General features: G+C 46.3%; 1 long non-coding RNA gene across 1 annotated transcript; it reads left to right on the plus strand.

The window, feature by feature from the left end:
* The first annotated feature begins 14,521 nt into the window (after positions 1-14,521).
* LOC123330224 lies at positions 14,522-17,507 on the plus strand. Its single transcript, XR_006545956.2, has 3 exons — positions 14,522-14,627; positions 15,150-15,289; positions 17,422-17,507. It is a non-coding gene; the product is annotated as an uncharacterized LOC123330224 (long non-coding RNA).
* Positions 17,508-18,560: the final 1,053 nt, after the last annotated feature.

The raw sequence follows: 18,560 nt of genomic DNA on the forward strand, positions 1-18,560 counted from the left end.
TTGTGGAGCAGGAAGAAAAAGACGCTTCTTTTCAGACGGTTTAGGCCACGGCACCAGCGGGAGGGGGTCTGCTCGGTGAGGCCGGGACCCAGCAGCCGGAGCTGCAGTGACAGCCTGCAGTAGGAACGCCCGTCGCAGAGTCCTCGTGGCAGCTCCGGCCCGGCGCCCCAGCTCATGCCTCTTCCGGGGAAGGCGCAGAAAGAGAAGCACCATGGAGCCAGCTGGGGTCGCGGTTCAACCAGAGGCCGACCGTGTCCGGCTCCCAGAGCCGTCAGAATCTGCAGGGGCCGTGCCCGTCCACAGAGGAGTGCGGTCGAGCCAGGCTGGTCCCGAGGCCCTCCAGCCATCCTGGTGGAGCAGGGCCACGCACCAGGGAGGGAGACCACAGGGCAGAATGCGTGGCATCCACACCAGCCTCAGAAAGTCCTTGGGGAACCGCATCGTGCCTCAACGTGAACACATTCATTCTCAATGCAAATGAGCAGAGAACTGTCTTCTTGAGGCTGTCCCAGAGCTGTCGTCTGTCCCTGCTCGCGGCTCTGCCCTTTCACTCGCGGCTCTGCCCTTTCCTCCTTCTTGTTGAGGCAGAGCCTCTATTTCTATCCTCCTTTCTTAAGAGGGGAGCAGAGGGTGTTCTAGATTCCATCTATAAACCTTCCGATAAAATTGGGCTTGGGACAGGATTCATCCGCTGTGTGTCCTTTGCCAACCCTTCCCACCCACATTCCGGTGCACCGTTGACTGCCAGGCCTGTCCCTCGAGTCCCTGCTCACGAGGACAAGTTTACCAGGCAGCCCTAAGAGACGAGGCACCGCCACACGGAAGCACACTGTGCCTGCCTACACGAGGAAGACCTGGAGCTGCAGAGAAGCTCAGAAATTCTCCCCAGACCCTTCCGTGGCGTTGAGCACTTTTTCTGAATCAGTTCAGTTCAGTTCAGTTCAGTCGCTCAGTCGTGTCCAACTCTGTGCAACCCCATGAATCGCAGCACGCCAGGCATCCCTGTCCATCACCAACTCCAGGACTTTACTCAGACTCACATCCATCGAGTCAGTGATGCCATCCAGCCATCTCATCCTCTGTCCTCCCCTTTTCCTCCTGCTCCCAATCCCTCCCAGCATCAGAGTCTTTTCCAATGAGTCAACTCTTCGCATGAGGTGGCCAAAGTACTGGAGTTTCAGCTTTAGCATCATTCCTGCCAAAGAAATCCCAGGGCTGATCTCCTTCAGAATGGACTGGTTGGATCTCCTTGCAGTCCAAGGGACTCTCAAGAGTCTTCTCCAACACCACAGTTCAAAAGCATCAATTCTTCGGCACTCAGCTTTCTTCACAGTCCAACTCTCACATCCATACATGATCACTGGAAAAACCATAGGCTTGACCAGACGGACCTTTGTTGGCAAAGTAATGTCTCTGCTTTTGAATATGCTATCTAGGTTGCTCATAACTTTTCTTCCAAGGAGTAAGCGTCTTTTAATTTCATGGCTGCAATCACCATCTGCAGTGATTTTGGAGCCCCCCCCCAAAAAAGTCTGACACTGTTTCCACTGTTTCCCCATCTATTTCCCATGAAGTGATGGGACCAGATGCCATGATCTTCATTTTCTGAATGTTGAGTTTTAAGCCAACTTTTTCACTCTCCACTTTCACCTTCATCAAGAGACTTTTTAGTTCCTCTTCACTTTCTGCTATAAGGGTGGTGTCATCTGCATATCTGAGGTTATTGATATTTCTCCTGGCAATCTTGATTCCAGCTTGTATTTCTTCCAGTCCAGCATTTCTCATGATGTATTCTGCATATAAGTTAAATAAACAGGGTGACAATATACAGCCTTGACGAACTCCTTTTCCTATTTGGAACCAGTCTGTTGTTCCATGTCCAGTTCTAACTGTTGCTTCCTGACCTGCATACAAATTTCTCAAGAGGCAGATCAGGTGGTCTGGTATTCCCATCTCTTGAAGAATTTTCCAGTTTATTGTGATCCACATAGTCAAAGGCTTTGGCATAGTCAATAAAGCAGAAATAGATGTTTTTCTGGAACTCTCTTGCTTTTTCCATGATCCAGCGGATGTTGGCAATTTGATCTCTGGTTCCTCTACCTTTTATAAAACCAGCTTGAACATCTAGAAGTTCACAGTTCACGTATTGCTGAAGCCTGGCTTGGAGAATTTGGAGCATTACTTTACTAGCGTGTGAGATGAGTGCAATTGTGCGGTAGTTTGAGCATTCTTTGGCATTGCCTTTCTTTGGGATTGGAATGAAAACTGCCCTTTTCCAGTCCTGTGGCCACTGCTGAGTTTTCCAAATTTGCTGGCATATTGGGTGCAGCACTTTCACAGCATCATCTTTCAGGATTTGAAATAGCTCAACTGGAATTCCATTCAGAAAAATTCCATTTTTCTGAATGCTCCGTTCCATAACCATAGAGTGCAGGTTGTTGTAGTGCCTGCTGACAGGCTGTTGCAGTTTCTAGCTCTGGGAATGCACAGCTCCTGTCATGTCCCCACGCAGGCAGGGCCGCCGGAAGTCTCCCTCTGCAATGCCTGGTGTGAGAGAGCCTGTGCCGAGGCCATGGGCCCAGCCTGCTCAGATGGCATCTTCCGGCCTTCGCCCCAGGAGCCATCCTCCAGCTTCCCTAACCAGCAATCAGAGGCTACTCTTGATATTTTCCAAGAGCAGGACTTTTTCAGTAGGGCAGAGAGTGGAGAGAGTTTACAGAAAACAACTTTAGAGTTGATAACAACTGACCTACAAAGCAGAATGGGCCATTTTATGTGCAGTAGAAATTTCTGAAAGAGAGGAAAAAAAAAAAGATGCTTCTTCTCTTTGTTCTTCTCCACTGGAGGCTTCGCTTCTTGGTGGAAGTTTCAGGACAGGCTCTGGAAGGATGGTGTTTGCTTCCATTAGCTGAGCAGTTAGGTAGAGGAAGGAGCATCTGGCTACTCAAGTGTGCTGTCACCAGGAAAAGCCCCTCCACTATTCTCGGCCTTAGATCACCAGCACTGGGGATAAGTGGAGGAAAGTGTCAGTGGCAAGGAAGGCAAGCCACTGTGCCTAATAATTATTTAGTATTCAAAGAGCCAAGAATTTAAATTTGGGTGCAAATGTTATTCAAATGAAATGACTCCTAAAGCAGTTTAACACACTGCCCGACTATTAGGTCAGAATCTGTTGCTTAATATAGCCTGGCCAGAGTCACTGGAACTATTTGGATCTTTTGGGAGTGGATGATAACACACCATTGAAGCCTCTGGAGTTAACAAAGTGAGTGTCGTCTTTGGAGGTACAGGCTAGTTCTGAGGTAATAGGTTCATCTGTCAGGCCTTCGTTTGCAGGAGAGAAACGTGTCTCTCTTGCCCCATAAGAGAGAACATTCCCAGTCTCACCTGAGAAGCTAGAATTGCTGGTGTCCCTTAATTAATTACCACCCCTAATAGGTCATCTCAAGCCAAGAACACGCTGTGTGAAGGACAGGCCCAAAACAAAGCAGTGAAGTCACTGATGTGTTTCTGTTCTCAACCTCCCTTCTGGGTCCCAGTGACCACCCGTGTCCCAGCCTCATGGGACCTGGCTCTCATCCACTTGTTAGCTAATCAGAGCTAACACAATGTGATACATGCAAAGAAAGGAGAAAGCCAAAATTTTGGAGATAAGTGGAGACCCAGGCTTCTAAATGAAATGCCAATTTGTAACTGGGCTACCAATGCAACTAGTTAGAAAGTAGGAGAAAGATGGGACAGTTCTCCTTCTAACAAACATTTTTCAAGGCACCCTCCCAAGTATTTCTAAGAAAATCTTGTGAATAAAATGTTCCCTCCTCAAGGGTGCCTTGCTTCCAAATATGTTCTACCCCCAACTGTTTGAGGTCTTGAAACTCTAGCACTAGGTCCAGGGCATCCTCATGAGATGAACAATCACTTTTCACTGTGGCAGGGACCTCATGGTCTCTCTTGTGTTACATCAGACCCGTTTCATTCTGTATGCTTTTTTTTTTAAGCCCACCTTCACTTGGCTTCTGTCAATATTTGAGTTTGTAACTCTGAACTTGTCCTTGGATAACTAAGTGTGTTCACCCATGAGTGGTGTGAATGCCTTTCAGACATTCTGAAGGACAACAGCTCTGTCATCGGGTAGACCTGTTTCACAGATGGTTTTTCAGCTCAGAGGCACCCCACCTCTGTGTTTCGTCCTGGGTATTGTTCCTGCTCATTCTCTGACAGCAGGCCTTTGGCCCTCTGAATCCTGATCTCCAGTCACTGTGTTGAGAATTCATTTCTCTCCATTGGAGAATTCTTGATTCACATGAACCACTGATTTCAGAAGAAGACAAATACTTCTCTTAAAGGGGGCTTGGAATCAAGTAGGCAGGTCTCTCCCAATTTTCTAGGCCCATCTCTTACCTTCATTGGAGATGTTTTTCAAGTTACTTTTACCCCAAGAGTGGGGATTTGGGCTTGCAGGAATCCCTTCAGACAAGACGATTGAGGATCAGTTAGAGACCTCACAAAGAGAGTTTCATTGACATCACAGGACTTTGAAGAGTCATTTAGCCTGGGTTGCTTATGATTCTACCCCCTGATAAAAGATAAGGATAATAATAATATCTACTTTAGAATGTCATCATGAGCATTAGGTGAAGTGTCAGCTATAAAACTCGTGTGTGCATGCTCAGTTGTTCAGTCATGCTGTTTGTGACCCCATGGACCATAGCCTGCTAGCTCCTCTGTCTATGAGATTTTCCATGGAAAAATACTGGAGAGGGTTGCCATTCCCTTAGTGCTTAATAAAGAGTATCTGTGTCTGTTGTTGTTGAGGTTGTTATTTTTATGTCAGTTAAGGTTCTTTAATTGCAAGCAACAAATGCAACCCTGGCTAACTTAAAAACTGAAATTTCATGAGAAGAGCTCACCAAATCAAAGAGCCATCCAGATAAACAGTCACAAAGGAGACAAAAATGGTGGCCACTCCAGAGACCCAGGCAGTCAGAGCTAACTGGCAGCTTCATCCAACCTTGACTCACTCCACCAGAGAATCAAAGAGAAACCAGTCAGGAGAACTTTGGTCACATGGGGTGAGGTGACAAGATGCTCTGACTGATAATCCCAGTGAGACTTAACACAGTGGAACAGAGATAATTTCCCAAAGGACAAAAGTAGTATTTTTAGTCAGGAGAAAGGGTGTGGATATCATACAGAAATCAACAAATATCTGATACAAACCATACTTGACCTTCATAGAACTTCATTGTCTTTCACTCTTCCTATGACCAGATGATGCAGGCAGGGATCCCAGGGCCATGATCATCAGCTTCCATTCCTCGAAAGGCACTGCCTTGTGACTCTTGCCCACTGCTCTGTGGTTCTCCATCACCTTAGACCCACAATGTGCTCAGCTTGATTAAGCAGATCAGGTCACCCAGTTCTCTGTGGCAGGGATGTCACAATCATTCAGGAGCATCCACATTGGGCCCAGATGATAGCATATAGTAATTTAACATCTGTTTGTCTGTCATGCTGTTATTAAGGAGTTTTATTTTAAATATTTGAGGTGTGATTCTGCTTCCTCATGAATATGTTGATGAAGAATTTCACACTTGTTGGAATCTTGGCTCATGTGTTGGCGGGATTTGAAATAGCACCTTTATGGAAAATGGTAAAATTCTTATTACAGCCTAATGAATAAAGCTGTCCCTAGGAAACCCATCCTGGTGGTAATTGGAGAATTGAGAATGCTACTTCATGGCTTACTTTTAAGATGTTTTGAAAGACAATATCTGCAGTAATAAAGTGCTCAAACATACTTAAAATGTGTTTTGTCTCCTGTCCTAATTATACCTATAAATAAATAGTATTTGTTTCTCTGCACCGTAAAATTAAATATCTTTCTGAATACCCTTCTCCTACCTTGATGAGAAGAGACTCCCTTGATGAGGACAGCACTTCTGATGAGAAAACAGAGACGAGGATTAACCATCCAAACACAATAATATGGGAAGCATTGCTTCCTAATTTCCAAACATGGTCTCTGTGTGCTATATTCCCCTTTTCATTGCCTGTCTCAATCCCCTCTGTCTGGGGAAACTGCCCCTCACATTTGTGCTGTTTAGGGTCTCTGTAAATTTTACTTCTCAACAGAATCCCTGTGAACTCCTCCACAGAGGGTGCCTTGGTAGTTGTCCTCACCAACAGGATCGACGGGTCTTGACACCCAGGAACTGAATCATCCCACCTACCAGTCTCCTCTGTGCTTATTTCTCATTAGCAGCATTTAGCCCATAGGCAAGGTGATTAAGGGTGATCATTTATTTGCCACCCACTCAGTGTCCATGGGATGCCCTGGTAGCTCAGCTGGTAAAGAATCTGCCTGCAGTGTGGGAGACCCAGGTTCAACCCCTGGGTTGGGAAGATCCCCTGGAGAAGGGAACAGCTACCCACTCCAGTATTCTGGCCTGGATAATTCCATGAACTGTATAGTCCACGGGGTCGCAAAGAGTCGGGCACAGCTGAGTAACTTTCACTTTCAGTGTCCGTGGTGGAGGTGGTAAAGCTGCCATGCTCAGAAGCAGCCTTCCTGTTTCTACTTCAGAGCCCACTTGGCACTATTTGAAATGTCCTGGCATTTATCCTTAAAGATTCCCAGGAAGCAGTGTGACACACATGTGCAGCTCCATTGGGCATGCTACATTGCTTAGGGCGGAACAGGAATGCACACTGCTGACCACAGGAGGGGAGCTCATCTCCAACTCCAGGCTGACTGTGAGGAAAGCCCCCTTTTGATGCCATGTGGTTGTGCTGCTTTTTCTCTCTCATCCTTCTAAATTGGGGCCAAATATCTTGGTAAGCATTATCCAATGGCAGAAGTGCCCAGCTCCTAGAGTAGAAATCATAAGGAGTCAGCCTGGGGAGAAGAGGTGGGCTCAGTAAATACTTTCTGAGAAAAATGGACCACAGGGGCAATTAAGTCTGAAATGTGAGGCAGGTATCTTCAAGTGTTCTCTTCCTTCCAACAGGCGCAATTCTGGCTTTAATGCTTCCCAGGGAAGAGAAAGTTGTGGTCATAGCTACCTCAGAATTCTCACGTGGAGAAGTATTTCTTGTAACACTTATATCGACTCTGATGCTTTGCCAAGCCCTGCCCTGGTGTGTGACTCAGACACTCCTGTCCTCACATATGATCATAGTAAGAGTCAGCCCTTGAGCAGCCCTTTCTTTTGGGGGGTACATCCTTCTCTCCTTTGAGAGAGAAGAGGAATAAATGCTGAGAATCACCACCCCCCTCTCTCTCCAGGTGTTTTCCACCCTTCTGCCCACACAGAAGTCATCTGTGGCTGGCTCTCAATGGAGTATCAAGAGAGGCAGTCCCTTCCCTCCCCAAATGATCCTTAATTTTCCGAACCCTGGGCAGACTCAATCAACTGACTAAGCTCTCAGTGATAAAATTCAAAATGAACAGAACTAAGTAAAAAAATTTGCTACTGGTCCCCAGTCAAAACACTGCCTCTCCTTTCACCCCTCCTCCCCCACGGCCATCCTCGCTCAGCTTCTGTCGATGTGAATGATGTGCATGCCCACCTTTATCCTTTCCCAGGTCCTCCACCCTCTGTTCCAGACCTGAGCTTCCCCCTATATGGTATGGGCATGTTACCAGGCATGGTTTATCTCCCCTGCCATTTTCTACTGCTTGGCTAGAGAAAGGACCTTCTAGTCTGGATTGCTCTCTGCCTTATTTTGGTTTGTTTCTCTTTGATTGTTCCTAGGTATCCACAATAAATATCACATCTTATATTGCAAAGACAATCTGCAAACACCCTCAGTGAGTCTACATAAGAGATTCTTACCCTCACTGGGTCTCCCATTTTTCCTCACATCTTATAAGCAGAGTCAAGAACCATTGACTTGATTCTGAATAATCTTAAAAAGCATGACTACAGTGAATAGCCTTGGAAGACAGAATATCTCCTTCTGGAACAAAGATTAGGTTCGTTTACTGTCCTGGGCTACATTTGAAATCCCGGAATATGAAATGGGAAAACTCTGAAATTTGCCAGGTTCCAAAATGTCCCTATACCCTTTGTATCCTGCTCCCCAGAGGAAATGGCAACCCACTCCGGTATTCTTGCCTAGAGAACCCTATGGACGGAGGAGCCTGGCGGGCTGTAGTCCGTGGGGTCGCAAAGAGTTGGACAAGACTGAGCACACACGCACAGTCTCTTCCTGAAGACACACAGGAGCAATATTTAATTGAGTCAGTCAGTCACTACTCAGGGAAGCCCCCACAAATGGAAAAGGGGCTTTCCCAAGCCCTCTTACAGCTGCCTCCAGCACTCAACTCCCCAAACCCATCCAGAGCACCTAAAACTGGCCTGGGGAGTCTAGGCTGAGTCTGAGAGGTGAGAGAGAGGCATTCCAGCTGAGTTTAATGCCCAAGTGCACAGCAAAGCGCAAGGAGTAACACAGTTCAGTAGAGCAGACGCTGTCAGGCTGTCCTAGGAGGGAGGCAGAGAAATCGGGGAACGTGGCATGCAGAGGTAGCATTCGGGCTGATCCTGAAGTAGAAGAAGGAGGCCCTGATGGGGGCTAGAGTCCATCTTAAGCAAGTGTGGGAGCCAAATTTCCACCTTCTACCCTGGCTCAGGGACTCTCCCGAGCCCACAGAGCCCTCCCAGCACCTGTGAACATCTCGGTTAGGCAGCTACTGGTGGAGCGTCCCCTAAGTTTGGGCACTGAGCCAGGCACTAGGGTTTTTAACACATCATCCAGTACATGAGGTCCCTGCTGCCATGGAGATGACAGACAAATAAGCAAAAAGTAAATTGGAATTTGGGGTTGGAAGAGGGTGTATAGGAATAATAAAACGGGGTGTGCCTGAGAGCTGGGGGTTAGGAAGGCTTCACTGGGGAGGGGGCATTTAAATGTAACCTGATTCATGAGAAGAAACCACCTGTGTGAGAATCTGGGGAAGAATGGGCCAAGCTAGAGCATCAAAAGTCCCAGGTTCAGCACAAATGGAAACAGTAAAGATGTGTGTGCACACGCACATACACCCATCCCCCCACAAGGGTGGAGTGCACCTTGAAGACAGACAGGATGGGTTTTGCCTGGGGCCAAGTGTGCCTTGCCCACAATAGACTCTTTCCTCCCCTTCCCTTCAAGTCCAGGCTAGAGATAGAATAGCTGGCCCAGAGCTCTCAGCATAAAATAAGATCTTCCTTCTCTAGGGAAGGCTGGGAACCACAGGAGCACTGGCCCCATGTAGGGAGGCATTTTCCAGACTATTCTATCTCCATGTGGCCAAAAGCCCCCCTTCCTATTTTTAGCCATTCAGGGTATTGATGTTGGAGGTAAATCCCCTACCCAGGCTTCAGTGATCTGTAAGGCTTGCTAAGTGGTCCCAATGCAGACCTGACCCACAAAGATGAAAGCCAAAGTGCTCCTTAACACAGCATTATTGTGCCACCAAGTGGGGTTCACAGCACCTCTCTGTGTGCAGACATCTCTGATGAATCTATCCTCAGAATGTCAATCACATCCTCTTCCTCTGTAAATGAGGTCATAGGGATATGCAGACATTTTATCTGGTTTAACTAGGACTACCTTGAATAAACCACTTTCCTCATCTTGATTTACCATAAGAAGCTGAGCCCTGATGAAGCCGTGTGATTATGATGGAAGTTCTTGTCCCACTCAGGATTTATATTAATTAATAGGACCATACACTAATGGTCACTTGTACTTGCAGCCCAGCAGGCAGAGGGGTTGCCAGGCACAGGTTCGGCTAAGTAAGCCTTTCAGGAGCTCCTATGCTGGACTCCCAACCAGGGGTCACTCACCTCATTAAGGTAGCGGGAATGGAGCCCAGAAGAGATTCCAAGCTGCTGTTTAATAGCTCTCCTGATGTGCAAAGGACAGGAATTCCCACAAGATTCCTTCTTTTTCAGCTTTCTGCCACCGAAAAAGGGGCTCCTAAATATGGAATTAATCTTTGGAGGAAAGTGACACAGAAAGAATCACATGGGAAGACAAGCAAGTGCCGCTGCAGAGTCTGCGCAGAACCATGGAACCCACAGGTCCCATAGGATCACCCAGGGGCGCACTGGAGTGTGCTCAGCCTTTTCCTGAGCCTTGTTGAACTTTGGGACTGCCTGAGTCTCTTAGAAAATGGGCTCTGGGAACACTGAAAGGACCTGGGGGTAGGGGAAGTGAGGTCACGGATCAGTCAGTTCAGTCGTTCAGTCATGTCTGACTTTTTGCGACCCCGTGAATCACAGTCCATCAGGCCTCCCTGTCCATCACCATCTCCCGGAGTTCACTCAAACTCACGTCCATCGAGTCTGTGATGCCATCCAGCCATCTCATCCTCTGTCGTCCCCTTCTCCTCCTGCCCCCAATCCCTCTCAGCATCAGACTCTTTTCCAATGAGTCAGTTCTTCGCATGAGGTGGCCAAAGTACTGGAGTTTCAGCTTTAGCATCATTCCTTCCAAAGAAATCCCAGGGCTGATCTCTTTCAAAATGGACTGGTTGGATCTCGTTGCAGTCCAAGGGTCTCTCAAGAGTCTTCTCCAACACCACAGTTCAAAAGCATCAATTCTTCAGTGCTCAGCTTTCTTCACAGTCCAACTCTCACATCCATACATGACCACTGGAAAAACCATAGCCTTGACTAGACAGACCTTTGTTGGCAAAGTAATGTCTCCACTTTTCAATATGCTGTCTAGGTTGGTCATAACTTTCCTTCTAAGGAATCCCTTAGAAGAAATGGAGTAGCCATCATGGTCAACAAAAGAGTCCGAAATGCAGTACTTGGATGCAATCTCAAAAATGACAGAATGATCTCTGTTCATTTCCAAGGCAAATCATTCAATATCACAGTAATCCAAGTCTATGCCCCAACCAGTAATGCTGAAGTAGCTGAAGTTGAACAGTTCTACAAAGACCTACAAGACCTTTTAGAACTAACACACAAAAAAGATGTCCTTTTCATTATAGGGGACTGGAATGCAAAAGTAGGAAGTCAAGAAACACCTGGAGTTTACAAGGAAAATTTGGCCTTGGAATACAGAATGAAGCAGGGCAAAGGCTAATAGAGTTTTGCCAAGAGAACGCACTGGTCATAGCAAACACCCTCTTCCAACAACACAAGAGAAGACTCTACACATGAACATCACCAGATGGTCAACACCGAAATCAGATTGATTATATTCTTTGCAGCCAAAAATGGAGGAGCTCTATACAGTCAGCAAAAACAAGACCAGGAGCTGACTGTGGCTCAGATCATGAACTCCTTATTACCAAATTCAGACTTAAATTGAAGAAAGTAGGGAAAACCACTAGACCATTCAGATATGACCTTAATCAGATTTCTTATGATTATACAGTGGAAGTGAGAAATAGATTTAAGGGCCTGGATCTGATAGATAGAGTGCCTGATGAACTATGGAATGAGGTTCATGACATTGTACAGGAGACAGGGATCAAGACCATCCCCATGGAAAAGAAATGCAAAAAAGCAAAATGGCTGTCTGGGGAGGACTTACAAATAGCTGTGCAAAGAAGAGAAGCGAAAAGCAAAGGAGAAAAGGAAAGATATACGCATCTGAATGCAGAGTTCCAAAGAATAGCAAGAAGAGATAAGAAAGCCTTCCTCAGCGATCAATGCAATGAGGTCATGGATACTCAGAGTCTAAATGCAAGGTTGGTCACCAGCTTTATATGCTTTACTCAGACTGCAGTATTTTTAAATGTCGGCAACACACACACATAATCAGAAGAGTTTACATAAAACCCCAAATTCCTGGCTTCAATCAGAAGATCAAAAAAGTTGGCCACATTGAGTCCACTTTCTCTTGTGGTGATGAGCAATTCATCTAGCCACCTGTGGGCCAGCTTCCCTATTTATCTCACCAACCTGGCCCCTGTGACCACCTGAGTCAGTGGACCTCACCAGCTAGACAGTGAGGTTATACCAAAAAGGACTGGACTTACAGTACCCAGGACCCCAAGGGCAGAGCATATGACCTGCTCAGAGAGCTGAGAAGCAGCTCCCCAAATGGAGAGGAGTCACTTCCGAAAGCTAGGGGAGTGGCATTTGTGCTTGATTTCTCCATGGACTAAAAGGGCTAGAGGAGGCATTCCAAAAGGGCAATGGCAGGGACTTTAATGAGAGCTGGCCACAGTTTTGTTAAATCCTAGGAACATATCAAGATTCCCAAACCTCTTTTCTGGGCACAAATCATCACACCACAGATATCCCCATCTGACATGGTTCAAGAAGCTCTGGGTTTCAAGTGGAGTCTGGACCAGAAACAGCATCCCATCACTAAACAAGGATACTCTCTTCTTCCCTGAGAGCCTCGGCAACTTGTCAGCCTCTCAAGAAGAAGGAATCCCTACCAGCCCTTGACAACGCTGAGGTATGCCAGAGGACGTGGACAGTAGTCAGGGTTAACACTCCAGAGAGACTCAAGTTCGTATTCTGTACATGATAATCATTCAGGTGTCACAGGGGAAATAAAGACAGGCAGCTTTGTGCCTTCACAGCCAAACCAGGCTCAGAAGCCCACTGAGATCTTGGCTCCCCACCTGCTCCTTCCTAACTCTCATGCCCACATTCCACCTCTTCCAGGAAGTCCCAGCCAAGCTTGGGGTGCGTGCATGTGCATGCACACACAGACACACGTGCACACTTATACCCTGCACTTGTCAGAAATGTGAAAGCCACTCAGTCATGTCTGACACTTTGAGACCCCATGGACTATACAGTCCATGGAATTATCCAGGCCAGAATACTGGAGTGGGTGGCTGTTCCCTTCTCCAGGAGATCTTCCCAACCCTGGGATTGAAACCAGGTCTCCCACATTGCAGGTGGATTCTTTACCGGCTGAGTCAGCAGGGAAGCCTGCAATCCTCAGAAGCCTCGTGCATTACTCAGTGCGGTCCATGCAGCCATGCTTTGGACCCATATGATCTTCAGAGGGCTTCCAAAGCAACATATTTTGGAGCTGAATCACAAGATCAGAAGAATTGGGGGAACTGTTGTTTTAAAACAACACTGCTGAGATAAAATTTAATGGTATAAGAAATACAATATTTTGAAAACATGAAAATAAACATTCTGCAGAGCCTGGATATGGGAAGCTGTGCAGCACAGTTTGTGAAAGCTACTCTGTTATGGAAGAAGTATAACAATTTTTAATAGCCTTGTAAATCTCCCTTATGAGATGCAGCTCCTATAAACATTTCTTCATACTTTTTCTAATATTTACGTAGTGCTGTTGGAAGTTATTGGATGGGAATGATTTTCACTGATGACTCTCTCATTCTGAAGGAGCTGCCAAAGGACTCATACTGGAGATGACAGGAAGGAAGATGTCCCCTACAGGGTCAGATGGATGACATCTGCTCCTGAAATCTTCCTTTTGAAGGCAAATTCCTTGACTCCGCAGGCCTCTATCTCCCCAATTATAAAATGAGAAGCAATCATTGCTTCAGTTCCTTTCCTTTGCAGCATATATTACTGCTTGGTTCCAGGCATTGAATGATGCCCTGGGAATAAAATGACAAGGTAAAAGAGCCACCATCCCTGATTTCACAGAGCTTCTGGTCCAAAGACAGAGAGAAGTATTAATCGAAGAATCACATGGAAAAGGCAATATTATAAATGTGCAACTGCCATAAAGGAAAGATATACAGTTTACTTGGGGTTTCTTAGAGGGAGATCTGACTTGGTCCAGTCTTCAAGGGTGAGAAAACTTCCCCTAGGAGCTTCCATTCATCAAAATGGAAACTATGGGAAGGTACCAGGTTTAAGGAATAAAGGTCACGAGTTTGGTTTTGAATCATTAAACTTGGGGTCTTTGTGAAAGAGATTTTAAATTGGCTCCATACCCGGGTGTGGAGCACACAGGAAGGATCTCAGATGGAGATGTGAATGTGTAAGGAGGGTAACTGAAGTTATGAACTTGCATGTAGTTTTTAAGAGACGATATACTGTGTTAGCCAAAATGCTTTTTTGAGTTTATCGCAAACAATGTTACAGAAAAACCCAAACTTATGTTTTGGGCAACCCAATAATAAAAAGAGAATAGAAATGGATCAGACTCTATAAAATCCATGTTAATGAAGTGTTTTTCCACTTTGGTTGCTAGTAGTCAATGTGAAGGAAATGGCAACCCACTCCAGTGTTCTTGCCTGGAGAATCCCAGGGATGGAGGAGGCTGGTGGGCTGCCGTCTATGGGGTCGCACAGAGTCGGACACGACTGAAGCGACTTAGCAGCAGCAGCAGTTAGCAGCAGTCAATGTGAAGAGCTTTAGAAAGTCTGATGCTTGGGTTCCACCTACAGAACTTATAAATTTATGATTGAGTTGGTCTGGGGTGTGACCTGAGCATCTCAATTTTTAAAAGCTTCCCAGGTGGTCCTAATGTATGGCCGTGGTTGAAAACTACTGACTTAACAGCTGGGAAGAGGAAAATAGCCTGCAAAGGAAACAGAAAGTATCATGCAGAGAAACAGGAAAATCAAGCAGGAAGGAGGAGGCTCAGCTGTGCCAAGTGCTGCTGCGGGTCAGTAGGATCAGAACTGAAAGGTGCCCTTTGGCTTTAGAAACACAAAGTCCCAGGAGACATCGGTAAGAATCATTCACTATCTTGTTTCGTGGCCTCTCAGGAGCTAGGCTGATGTGACCACCACAGCAGTCAGGTTTTATAAGGATGCAGCAGGTAGCACCCAGCATGAGTGGTGATGAGTTGAGTCAATGGCGGTGGGTCTAACGGCTGCCCTGGGTATGTACTGGTGCAACCTCTGTGGAGGGGAGTTTGTTGATGTCTATCAGAATTATAAATGCAGAGTTCTCTGGTGGTCCAGTGATTAAGAATCTGCCTGCCAGTGCAGGGAGCATGGGTTTGATTCCTGGTCCAGGAAGATTTCACATGCCATGAGCCAACTAGGCGCCTGCACCACGACTCAAGGGCTGGACTTACGAGCCGCAACTACTGAACCCATGCTCCGCACACCACAGTGAAGAGGGGCCCCCACTTGCCACAACTAGAGAAAGCCCACGTGCAGCAACAAAGACCCTGTGCAGCCAAAAGTAAATAAATAATTGTTTTTAAAAAATTATAAATGCATATACCAGGAATTCCACTTCTAGGAGCCATGGCACAGTGACAAATGCAGAGAGTTAGTCACAACAGTGCTTATGACAGCAACGGATTGGAAATCCTGTAGATTCCCATCAACAGAGACCTCTGTAACTACAGTAGGAGTACCGTCACCCACGTACACTTCCAGGTAAAAATCGCCAAGACGCAGCGACGGAAGACAAGCATTGTGTATAGCGTGAGCTAACACTTTTCATACAAAATAGGGTTATAGATACCTATTTGCATGTATCTACTTTCTCTGCTTCCCCTGTAGCTCAGTCAGTAAAGAATTTGCCTCCAGTGCAGGAGACCCGGGTTCAATCCCTGGGTTGGGAAGATCCCCTGGAGAAGGAAATGGCAATCCAGTCCAGTATCCTTGCCTGGAAAATCTCATGGACAGAGGAGCCTGGTGGGCTGCAGTCCACGCGGTCGCAAAGAGTCAGGCACAGCTGAGCGACTAACACTTACTTACTTACTTATTTCTCTGCAAGGACACTTGGTACAGGTGACGTTGTTGCATGCTAGGTGACTGGAGAATGGAACGAGAAAGAAAATTTTCACTGTTACCTTTTAATCTTTTGAATTTTGAACCATTGAACCCTGTTGAAAATAAAACTGTGATGGTAATGCTATTTCCCTGAGAAGAACAAAGTAGAATGAGCCCATCCTACTGAGGGGGCTCCATAACCTGAGTGGGCTCTTTCAGGTACCACACTGATCACTACAAGTCGTCTAAAATGCATATAAGGGTGTTGATGGTTTTGTTGTTGTTTCACTGTTTGTTTTAAGTCAATAAGATTTGAAAAACTGAGATTTATCTTTTAGAGTTTAGCCTGGGTGATTGTTCATTAATGTCAAATATATACTCTAGGTAATATCTAATTCCTAAATTCTAATTCCTAGTTGTTGTAGTTCAGTCGCTCAGTCCTGTCTGACTCTTTGTGACCCCATGGACTTCAGCAAGCCAGTCTTCCCTGTCCTTCACCAGGGAAGGTGGTGCCCTCCTGGAGCTTGTTCAAACCCATGTCCATTGAGTTGGTGATGTCATCCAACCATCTCATCCTCTGTCGTCCCCTTCTCCTCCTGCCTTCAATCTTTCCCATCATCAGGGTCTTTTCTAATGAGTCAGCTCTTTGCATCAGGTGGCCAAAGTATCAATTCCTACTAACTAAACTTTCTGAGGTTGGTATAGAATCGGTATAGGAGCCATGGGTCTAGACTTGAGTCCTACTTTTATCAATGTTTTACTGAGTAGTCTTGGGCGAGTTTCTTCATCTGTCTTCACTTCAGTCTATAATGTAAGCTTGGTAATCCTTGCTTTTAGCTGCCTCCTGTAAACTATAAGAAACAAATGACATCATAGCTTTGTGTGTGCTAAGTGAGGGCTTCCCTGTAGCTCAGTTGGTAAAGAATCTGCCTGCAATGCAGGAGACCCTGGTTCAACGCCTGGGTCAGGAAGATCCCCTGGAGAAGGGATAGGCTACCCATTCCAGTATTCTTGGGCTTCTCTGGTGGCTCAGATAGTAAAGAATCCACCTGCAATGCTGGAGACCTGGGTTTGATCCCTGGGTTAGGAAGATCCCCTGGAGGAGGGCATGGCAACCCACTCCAGTATTCTTGCCTGAAGAATCCCCATGGACAGAGGAGCCTGGCGGGTTACAGTCTATAGGGTCGCAAAGAGTCGAACACAACTGAGCATCTAAGCACAGCACAGAGCACGTGCTAAGTGAGCTATAAAGATGCTTAGAAATGTGGTGCCAGTACACACAGATTGTGTACTGACGATTTCCTGTAACAAACAAATACCTCCAAGAGAACTGACAACATCCAGATTTTATTATAGCCAAATAACTCAATGATTTTCCAAACCTTAACCTTTGTCACATGCTCAGGAGAAAGCAGATAGCCATCTGAGCTAAACCGGAGCTTCTCAGTCTTTAGAAGGGACTTCTCTCTGCAAGATGAGGACAGTACACAAAGGGTCTGGGTTGGCCACACGCACAGAGAGGCGGATTGGCTAACTTCCTAAGCAGTCTATCAAGAAAGAGGCTTGAGGCGTAGCCATTAACACACCCAGTCAAAAGGATCAATCCACAGCCTCTCTTGGCAGGACTGGCAAGACTGTAAAGTGGCTGTCAAACTCTCCCAGAGATCCTCAGAGCTTTAGGCAAATGATGGGGTCTGTAGAGTATGACTGCTATAATATGGTAAAGATAGGATTTGTTCATTTACTTTATCTTTAAAGGTATCATTAATAAATATTGATTTTTCTTTTTACAGAAAATTGTAAAGTTTCTTCGTAACACAGAGATCTGAGCCTATATATCTCACTAACTTTCACTTTCCTGCTGGTATATATAAATGGGCAAAGCATGTATTAGCATCAGACACTCCGGAAATGGAAAAGCCCCAGGGTAGAAACACTGCAAAATTCTGCCTGCCAGAGAGTAATGGGAGGGCTGCTACAGCAAGAACCTGTCAGATGCAAGAGAGGTCACTTGCCTAGGTGGTGATCAGAATTCAGTGACTCTGCCAGCACCTGGAATCTGCAGATTGAGCAGGTGAAGTGATGCAGAACAGAGGGGCCTCCAGGATACACTGGAATCCTACCAGGATCCATTTAGGTGAAGCGGTCCCAAACGGCACCCAATCAAGTTTCAGTGGCCTCTATTCTATCCTGCCAACTGTCAAGGTCCCCATTGACATCTCAGCATTCTGAGAAGGAGAGGGAGGGGTAGGGGAGAGGTCCAGAGTTCTCTGCTCCACCCCCCGCCCCATGTATTCTTGTCCAACCAGTGGGAGAAAATGGGTACTAGGTCCCCTTCACCCCCAATGTCCTGCTCCATCCCACCCTTAATGGGAGGAGTCTTTGGGAGAAAAAAAAATAGGAGTTAGCAAGAGAAAGCTGTGTCAGTCTTACAGATGTTTCACTCAGATGAAGGTGGAGATACAAGGAGACCAAGGTTTGATGTGAGACTTGAAGGAGGAAGGAAACCCAGGAGGAAGGCAGATGAAGAGAGGAGGCTATTCGGGGTACGTGTAGGAGGGGAAGCTGGTCCTGACTCAGAGAGGAGCTTGAAGAACCTCAGTTTCAAGTTCAATGTGCTCCCCGACAAGCGGGATGGGAGCCTCCATGGTGAAGGACCCACACCCCTCCCTGGTCACTGATGGCATAGGTGCGTAACTCTAGAAACAAGAGCTCTACACCTCCGGGCAGTTGCAGGACCATTCACTGTTTGTTTTTCACTGTCGCTTTCGTTTTTAATTTCCCAAAGAGTTTCACTGTAACTTTTACATCAGCAAAAAAAGATGTTTTAAAATTAAAACAAACCAACAAAACCCTTGAATCTCATCTGCAACCAACATCCAGGGTCATTCTCTGGACACACAGACACCCACTGACCTAGCAGGGAGCCCAT

This window comes from Bubalus bubalis, chromosome 18 (genome assembly GCF_019923935.1).
Source record: "Bubalus bubalis isolate 160015118507 breed Murrah chromosome 18, NDDB_SH_1, whole genome shotgun sequence".
NCBI classification, from domain to species: Eukaryota; Metazoa; Chordata; class Mammalia; order Artiodactyla; family Bovidae; genus Bubalus; species Bubalus bubalis.